This window comes from Alligator sinensis, unplaced genomic scaffold (assembly GCF_000455745.1).
Source record: "Alligator sinensis unplaced genomic scaffold, ASM45574v1 scaffold90_1, whole genome shotgun sequence".
Lineage (NCBI taxonomy): Eukaryota > Metazoa > Chordata > Crocodylia > Alligatoridae > Alligator > Alligator sinensis.
The window spans coordinates 1,627,170-1,637,230 of NW_005842275.1; the positions used below are offsets into that span (position 1 = coordinate 1,627,170).

The 10,061-nt window shown below is 46.6% G+C and overlaps 1 pseudogene; it reads right to left on the reverse strand.

The window, feature by feature from the left end:
- Positions 1 to 7,595: 7,595 nt before the first annotated feature.
- Positions 7,596 to 7,749, reverse strand: LOC112550985 (annotated as a pseudogene).
- Positions 7,750 to 10,061: the final 2,312 nt, after the last annotated feature.

Genomic DNA, 10,061 nt, shown 5'->3' on the forward strand with positions numbered 1-10,061 from the left:
CTGAAAGAATAAGGGCAGGCATTCACATATTAAGGTATTGTGGATGAGCTCAGTTTCTGAAATGAAAAGAGGGAATCTAGCCACCTGTCAGCATTTAAACTGAGAGGTACAATTTAGTTGCTGTGAACCTATGGCAACAGAGGTCATACAAGTCAATATGGGGCTTGTTTATAATGCAGTGGTGGCTGGCCTCAGACAGGACATGGCTGAGCATACGAAGCCCACCAAAGTCTGCTGATTTAGGCCAGAGTGAAAGTTCATCAGTAAGACTGTTCCAGCACCTGCTTTCAAAACCTCTCTCTCTGCTGGGCCTGTGTCACAGAGCACTGAGGTGCCCTGTGCCTGAAGAGCGGAAAACTGCTAGGGAAGGAGCCCTAGCAGTGACTTAGGAGCACAGCTGTGGGTTGCCGGGGCAACCAGGGAAGGTCAGCTGACCAGAAGGGGCAGGGCCTGGCCCTTATAAAACCCGGGCCAAGAGGCGTTCCCCAGCCAGTGAGGTAGGAGCTCCCTAAGCCATGATGCAAGGAGAAGCCTAGTGGCAGGTACAGCTTGACTGGAGTTGAGGAATGTTGCTATAGCCAGAGGGCGTGTGTTTGAGTTGTAGCCAGGAGGCTCAAGTTTGTGTTGCTGTTTGTTGTTACAAAAACTGGTGGTTTGGGTGAGGCTATAAGGGGATGGAGGAGGCCTCATAGGGGATTCACAGCGGAGTGTGAGGACCCTAGCGCCAGTAAGGGTGCAGCGTATGGGGTACATAGACCCCAGCCCCGAGAGGGGCAATTGAGAAGCCCCAGTGCAGGTGTGGTGTGCCCCGGAGAGGGGGCAACCTTATTGAGGAGCCCAAGTTGGGCACAGCGTGCCCCGGAGAGGGGGGCAGCATAATTGGGAAGCCCAAGTGTGGGCACGGTGAGCCCAAGGGAGGGTGTGAGCATCACAGAGAAGGCCCAGAGAGATCAGGAAGGGGCCAAGTTAGGGATAGACCTGAGTTGACATTGGAGAGGTGTGGACTGCGGTATAGGGGAGGAAAAGCCACAGACAGTGCCCCCTAGCAGCGGGGCAGGACAAGGGCAGCCTCCCGCTAATTATCACTGATTAAGTAACTAAGAGCAAGGCATGGCAGGTGAGTAGGCGGGCGGTTGCCCCAGGGACAGGTGTGTGGGCCTCATTGAGGGTGGCCCAGAAAGACTACCTGTCACAGCCTGGGAGCAGGCAATGGAGACGAGTGTTAAGCAGCTACATAATCAACTTCCAGCCCTGGAGCACATCAGCGTACTCAGGTGGTTGGAGTGGGCTCTGCTGCCTGCTCCTCAGGGCACTCTCCTGCCAATGTATAAAGAAGCCCAGAGTATCTAGGTCAAGGAAGGGCAAGAGCAGAACAGAAATCCCATCAATAGGCTAAATCAGGGTGTGTTGGAGTAGACAATAGGGCTAGTGCCCATCAGGACAATAATGCTATCCTGAGAAACATGCCCCAAGGATAAATTCCCTGGGTTACAGCAGATTTACTCAAGGTTCAAGGGGAGGAGGAGGAGGAGGAAAAGGGGGAGACTACAATAGCAGCAGAAGGAGCAGTGTGGGGAGTGGGGGCAGTGGTTGAGTAGGAGCCCAGGGGCTGCAAGTTAATCCCTCGTGGGCCGCATGTGGCCTATAGACTACAAGTTGGACATTCATGATGTACATAATGGAACTTCCTCTGCCATTGCTTTTGAGAAACTAAATATATTTCCTACTGGGTACAGTTCTTATTGTAATGTGTAGTGCCATGGCATTAAATAAGAGTTTAAAATGAATACGCTTTTCCTCATAATCATTTTATATTCTCTATTTCTTGATTTCATAAGATTAGTCCCCATTGCATTTCTTTCCCTCCTAAGTGTTTACACTTTTCAGATCAGACAGCTCTATCTATTGCTTATGTATCACTTGTACTTTATTCTAACCTGTTCTAATTAATCAAATGCAAAGCTTCCAGGAATTGCTGCTTCTTCTCTTTGGACATATTGGCTAGGTACAGACATTCCAAAAGCCAGGGGCAGAACTGATCTAAGCTGCATGGTTTTCTGTAGTGAACAGAACACACACTTACCCTTTGTTGGCAGGAGGGAGGGCAAATCTTAGACTGGGTTCCATCATTTTTAAATCAGTCTGTGTGTGCTGAACTTGTTCTGTAATGTCTGTACCTCGCCATTTAGTCAGGCACCAGAGACAACAGTTTCAGAATATCTGTATAGATGTAGGGTATTTTACAAAAGTTTAGTCTTATTGAGTAGAACAGGGCTGTCCAACTGGTGGCCCACTGGGCTGCATATGGCCTGCAAGGGGATAATATGCAGTCCACAGGCTGCTGCCTGAAAACTGCTCCCTCTCACTTCTTTTGATGCAACAGCAACTGGGGGCTCTGAGCTCCCCTCCTTCCCTGACTTCTGTTTCCTGCCCACCCAGGGTGGCGGTGTTTGCTGTGTGCACAGCAGGACAAGGGACTGGGCTTCTGCGTACAAGACAGGGAGGAGAAGCATTGTCTGTGCTATGTACACAGTGAGGAGGAAGCTGGGCTGCTCGTACTGTACATGATGGCAGAGGGGAAGAGCTGCCTTCATGGGTGACTGGTGCCACCTTAGTCGGGGGGGGGGGGGGGGGGGGGGGCTTGTCCCCCCTCAGCAACCAGTCAGTGACCAGGGGGAGATTGGCTGCAGGGGGACCTGTCTCACTGATGGGGGTGGGGGATCCCCCGTGGCCGATTAAGTGGCCACGGTGCTCCCACTCCCCAGCCGATGCTTGTAGTGGGGCACCAGTGCTCTCACCTGCCCCCCCGCCCCCGGCTGCCATCTAAGCGGTGAGCGTGGTTGGTCAGGGGGTGCACTGGTGCTCTCAGGGGGTGCACATCCACCCCTGTGGACCCCCTACACATCGCCGTTGGCTGCCTTCGTAGTACACGTGGCCAGGAGCAGACTGAGAATGCATTCGTGGCAGGCGGGAGCTGGGTTACCTGCGTGGTAGAGGGGAGGCTGCCCACATGACAAGCAGCCCAAGTGGCATGCAATCCCCTCAGTCTGCCGTCTGTGCAGCATGTGGCGCCTGACTGCCAAGAAGCTGGACAGCCCTGAAGTAGAAAATGGGGAGGGGGTGTATGTAGAGAGGGAAAAATCTAATGAGAAAATGCATATAAAACTACCTCTTAGCCTATGTTCCTTATTAAAGCAACACCTTATTAAAGCAACCCTCTGTCTCTCTTGTCTATTCAGAGTGAAAATTGTGGACAGGGAATGTTCTTTAGTATATTTGGTATGTTTATACACTACTGAGCACAATAGCATGCTAGTCTTAATTAGGGCTTCTAAGTACTATTGCAAAATACTTCAGCTACTGCTATGACTTCTAATTATTAAGTACTTTTCATCTGTGAATTTGAAAGCACTTTAAAAGGAAGGTGTCATGATCCCCAATTTACAAGTGGAAAAACAAGTAGAGGGTAGCCCTCCCTGACTTCTCCAAGGTCACAGAGCAAGTGTGTGACAGACCTAGAAAAAGAATTCAAGTCTTCTACCTCTTTTTATTGTCATAAATAAACTGTTCCCAGCCACAGTTCCGTAAGTTTAATAAAGACTGAAAAAGTCTATGTGGAGGAGGGAGGAATCTACAAGGACATTGAAGGAAAGACACAGGAGCTAAGGAACTGGCATAATACATCAGACCACTGGTCTATTTAATCCATTACCTTTTCTCTCAAAGTATGTGTATATGCTCAATACCTGCAGTTTAATGTAGAGATACCCGATAGCTTTACAGTAACTAGGTTTCCCTACCTATAGCAGCCTAGCCACAGCAGCATGGGACATAGTTCAGGTAACTTACCCTGCTTCTGTGGTTTGTGTTCATTAGGTACAGCTACATGAGATGCTGTCGTGGTAGCAATGAGCTACCATGACGTAGTGTCGGTGGGCGCGAACTGTGATGTTGCAGCTACATTGCAGTAGCAATGCACTCCCTCACTATAGTACGTTGCTATGCAATGTAGTGGCTAAAAGTAACTGTGCCGCCAAAAGGAAGTACTAAATGATGGTGCAGTAACAACAGCACCATAGGGACATGTGTAGATGCACCCACTGTGTGTAAATCTTTCTGCTGCTTTTGCAGCCACAGTGAGCACTATGGCACTGCAGCTAGATTGCTGCCAGTACCAGAGCTAGCTAGCTCAAATATTTTTCTTAACTGTACTGAAGCCACTGGGCCTGAGTGGCATGGTGTCACTGTGACTGCAGTGTTGACATACCCTCTGCCAATGTCCAACATCAGCTGCTTGAGAAGCAGGAACAAGAACTTTGCAATTAACAGTTGTTCAAGAACCCGGCCTCAGGAAACTGTTCTAGCTAACCTGGAATAGAGAATTTTCCCCAGAAACATGAAGGTTTATGCCCCTTTTAAACACATACTTTTTTCCCCTTTATATAATTCTAGGTATTCTTATTAATATATATGCCCAATCCATCTTTATATTTGACAATCTTGCTAAGAATTTGCTTCAGGTGACATCTTGTAACTGTGTCCCCCACGGGTTAATTGTGCATCATGTAAAAAGGCCTATCCTTTAATCCGATTTAATTTGCTTCCTTCCAGTATCATTAGATATTCTTTATTCATGTGTTATGCAAATAATCCATGTCTTTCATTATTTTGTAATATGGATAATGTGTCCTTACTTACTTTCTCTCTAAGGTAAGCTGTGCCAATCACTTTCATAGATTGTAAGAGTGGAAGGGACCTTGGAAGATCATTGGGTCCAGCTCCCTGCACCAAGCAGGAAAGATAACTGGGAGTCAGGTGACCCCGGCAAGGTGACTGTAGTCTCCTCTTGAAGATTAAATTTCACTTCAGATTAAATCAGAAGATTAAATTTCACTTTAACTTCAGATAATGTTCACAGGGTAAGATTTATTTTTTAATCAAACTTTAATGAAAATGTGAAGATATTGTGGTCAGTCTTTCAAAATCCTATGGCATAAATACATTAAAAGAAAGAATCCCTTGCTGAATAATGTATATAGCTTGACCTTGCAGAATATTTTTTTTTTTTTAATCTGCTTTGTAATTTATTTGCACAGTAGGATTCAGTTCCCAAAAACCTTCCATTTTTATTAAGTTTATCTGGCACTTGCAGGTAAGAAAGGACCCATTAGCACTACAGTGCTTAAATAGCTACAATCAATTAATATTGGAAAGTGGTAGCTAATTAATTTAAAAGTGTGGGAACAGCTGCATACACTTGCCAATTCCCATTTATCTTTGTAATGAAGAGAAAAGTAAGTGAATAATAATATAATACTGGCTGTTGCAATATTCAGGAGATAATGCAATTCAATTTTACCTCTTTCAAATAAATAAAATGCCTCTTGTATTCTGAGAAATTTTAGTCTGAACAGTGGAAAGAGGGTTCTCTGCCAAAAGACCTCTCAGAGGACTGGAAATTATTTACTGCCTTTTAAGTGTGAGGAAATCCCCTCTTATAGCAGATAAGGCCTGATCCAAAGTCTATGGGAAGACTCCCTTTGATTTCAATGGGCTTAGGATCAGGTCCACAATGCCCAAAGGCAAGTTGTGCTTCCAGAAATCTCCTTTGGCAGCAGTTGGAGGAATTTTGAAGTTGTTTCTTTCCTGCTTGTATTTTTTTTTTTCAGTTTAATCGCCCAAACAAGTTGTAAGTGGCTCCAGTCCCTCTCTTTGTAGTCACAGCTGAGGGAGTTTAGAGGCCTGGGAGTGATCTGAAAGTATGTGGGGTATTCCCAGAGCTGGCAGTAATAGGTAACCCATGGAATGATGACTAGCTCTGTTAGCTGCAGGCTGAGGTATCTGCCTGGACCATGGGAGGGGGGATATTTTATTTTAGGATCAGAATAGGGCCCCTGATCAGACTGCCACCCCTCCCATTTAATCATTTGAGAGATGTCATATTGAATGTTTGTGATGATTGCCCATTAGCCAGTTTCAGGAAGAAGATAAGATTTATCTCCTTATCTAAGTCATTGTTTTTGGACTACGTGCAAAAGGTCCTGACTTTGTTTAAAGTCTTAACTTCTGAATTTTATCTTTAGAAGTCTTTTACAAGAAAGCAAATATCCTGAGTTCCGAGAGATCAAACTGTAGAGCCTTTTGGAAAGACTGGTAAAAAAAGGTCACTTGTAGTGGTATGGAAGTTCCCCAAAGTAAAATGATTAACAAAAGAAACTAATTACTAAGCAAAAGAATCTGTTGAGTAAGATCCGAGCCCAAATTTGGGAGTAATGACAGGCTTGAGTAGGAGTGGCCCAAGATGGCAGCTCACTCAATAAAAACTGTAACTTAAGTCGCCTCCAAATTGGGACAGTCACTTGCAGAACAACGAAGGAAGAATCGCAAGTGTAGGCCGGATCAGATTGATCACCTGAACCAACCTCTCCGTGAACACGAATCTCTTAGTTCACGCTGAAGCTGCAGAGTGCCCAAAAGGGACTGAAGGAAGGGGACTTAGTCCTATCAGTATTGAGGCCATCCTATTGAATTGTATTGCTGAGGCGAGCCCATTGAACCGTACTACCGAGGCCAACCCATTAAATTGTACTACTGAGGAATGAAACCATATTTTGGTATTTGGCTTCTCGGTATTCTAGGATTGTAAGTATATTATGAAAATAACAGTATTGATTCAAATTTAACTTTTAGTTGTAATTGTAGTTGTTTTTGTAATACTAATTCTTATAGCATTGTTTGGGAAGGAAGTGCATTTGGAGCATTGTTTCTGATATATGTAGTTATTGTGTTCTTAATGTTTGTGGTGTTTCTTAAAGCTAAGCAGTGTTATATGCGTAGCAAAGAGTTTTAAAATAAAATTGTATTGTATAAATTAAGTGTGTAGTCATTGTGAAATCGTGCAATCAGCTAACTACTCCCCCAGCCAGTGCATCAAAACGAATCCGTAAATTGTGTGGGATTTTCTCTATTCCATAACCCACTAGAGACAAGAGGCTCAGTTCAGCACCGCCCTGCAGCTTTGCATAGTCACATGGGTCAGTGTCAAAAACTGTTTTATACCTTTTTTCTAAATGACCGCATAAAGCAAAGGGGCAGGCCCAAGGGCTTATCTTGCCCCAGACCAGTACATTCAAACACTAGCTCCTTCCTTATGTTCCTTTCTGCTCTGTGATCCTCATCCAGTTCCACTGAGCTCACTGAGAATGTTTCCGCTTTCCAGTTTATTACTGAACCTTTTTGAATCCTTAGGGCCCGAGGTTTTGGAGAAAACAGGAACTTTGCTGTCAGCTTGCTTCCCCCTTTTGAAGAAGCTAGCTGAAAAGCCACGCTTTTTTTAATTATTATTTTGGTTTAAGGCCAAATTACTTCCAAATTGTAAATCAACTGACCTGAGCTCAATTGTTCAAGCCCATGTGGCTCTACCACTGGGCATGTCTCCTCCCTCCCAGACCCATCAGTCTGGGGCTTCAGACACCCCCCCCCCCCCCCCAAATCCATGGAGGGCATCCTACATGCAGGCCCCAAGCCCAAAAGCATTAGATTCAGATGCCCCCTGCTCAAGCTTGCTGTTAGCCAAAAGGCTGAAGGAGCAAGCCAAGGGGAAAGCACAAATATGGTCCCCCGTTACCACAAAATTGTGCGGTCAAGTTTCCCGCATTTGGGAAACTCAAAGGGGTCAAAGTGCCAATAGGCAGGCCTCGCCCTAGGAAGACCTGCTGATCACGGTATCTCCCCTGACAGGGACAGTGTGTCCTGGCTGATTCCAGTCTCTCCCTAGGGTTGCCAACTCTGTTAGAACCTATTCTGGGAGGTTTCAGAAATGCCAATGCACCCATGGCACAATGCCAATGTGCCCACATGCTGGCGTATATTAGTTATGGATTACGGTGCATGGACTTTACATCAAGAAGGCACATTACTATGACATTTTAAGAACACATTGGACTCTACTCTTTAAAGTGGGTTCAGGTATCCAGGTTGTAAAATAATTTGTTTGCAAATATCTTTTATTAGACCAAATAAGATATTACTTCTTCCACGAGCTTTGGTTCCTAAATTGGATACAACATTTAATATTTATTTCAGTGAGTGTCCTTTCATTTATCTCCTGAGTAACTCTCAGCACCTGGAATTTCTTTCCGTCTAATTCCTGGAGATTCCAGGGCAACCTGTATCTCTTCCCTCATGTTCCCTATGTTAAGGGGCTATTTTCAGAGCCTGCTTCTCCGCAGACTCCATCTCCAGCCATATCCAGCCTCCAAGGGTGCTTAGCACGTTGAAATGGAGGCCTTTAAAGAGCGAGTGTCACACTGGGTCACAGATAGGGAAACAGAGAACTAGCTACTAAGTTGGATATTAGGAAAAACTTTCTTGCTAGGAGGGCAGTGAAACACTGGTTACCTAGCAAGGAGGTGGGATCTCCATCCTTGGAGGCTTTTAAGGTCTGCCTTGACAAAGCTCTGGCTGGAATGATATAGATGGGGATGGTCCTACTTTGAGCAGGGGGTTCTCACCCTTTTTTTTTGTACCAAGCAGCCCCTTGCAGGCTGGAACTGTGCCAGCCTGTGAAAAGAAACCCACATTTTTCTCCTTTAAAGGAGAATTCATTTTTCAAGTTTGTTGTTCCATTTTTACACAGGTATGGCGGTGTGGGGCTGTGGGGTGGCTGCCCCAGGCCCTGTGCTTTGAGGCGCCCCATGGGCAGTGCCATTCAGGCTTCACTACAGCCATTGGCTCTGCTGTCCATCTGCTTGCCCCCCTCTCTGCCCCACACTCTGCAGTCTGGCTACTTTCCACCTGCCCCCTGGCCCTGTACCTGATATGTACAAGTAGGCTGATATGTCCGGGGCCCCACACGCCCCTAGGGATGGCTCTGCGTGGCCATATTGGTCTAAGGACATAGGTTGACAAGGTTCTTTGGGTAAACTAAAACCCAAACCTGGATTTCTTTCAGGCACCCTATCCTAGCTTATTATGACTCAAATAGTCTGCCCTGTTCCACCGAGTTGTTTGTGCTTAGACCAGGAAAGGGAAAAGTTAAGAGGTGCAGGTGTCAGCAGTTCCTCACCCTTGCATTTTTTTTGGATCCGTTTTTAACACTTGCTCATGACCCTTTCAAATATTCTTGCCACCCACTTTTGGGTTGAGCAACACTGTCCTAGATGACCCCCCGAGGTCCCTCCCAACCCTCATTTCCTATGATCCGATGGTACTTCCAAGTCCAGGCAGGGCAGAGGACTGTGTGCTCCTCTGCCTCTACAAAGGCAGGTCCTTGGGCGTCTGCCCTTCAGCAATTTGCATCATCACAGCCTCACAGAAGAGGTGGGATTACTACCTAAGAACTGCTGTCCAGAGGGTTTTTCCATCTATTGACCCTTCTGTGCATTAGCGATGTGTAGGGCGTGCACACGGGTGCACATGCACCCCCTGAGCATGGGGGTGCACCCCCTGCGAAAATGCGCAAACAACACTAGCAGCACCACCTGTGATCGCCGCGGGTCTGCTGGTAGTTACTGACCACTGGTGGGTGCTTGCCACCCCCCCACCACCCACAGCGCCGCGGCCACCTGTGGGAGCGCTACACGCTTGCCGCCACCACACCGTGCCCGCCCCAGCCTCTGGGGGCACATGGCATTCGTGCCTCTGTGAAATCCTCTGAAATATGAACTTTCATTTCTACCCTGAACTTTTACAGTCTTTCCTCCCGTGCCTGATGAAGGGTGTAAGCTTACAATTAAAGGGGTTTTTTTGTTGGGTTTTTCTTGCAAAAATCTTGTTGGTCTAAGAAAAGATCCCACCACCGTCCATGAGCCCCGATTGCTTTTGCCCTTCAGCAAGGCTGGTGTCTGAGCTGAGCCACTTGACCCGAGGTGGCTCCCGGTGAAAGCCTTAATCCTTCTGGCTGCGCTGCGGGAGGGAGCTACTGCCTTGCGAGGCGAGGGGAGGGTGGCAGGGCTGAAAGTTTAGCGAGTTTTGCAAATAACTTCACATCACAATAGCCCAGCGAGCCCCCACCCCCCGCGCTTTTCCTGCTCATAAACGCCTCCTTTCAAGCCTGCAGC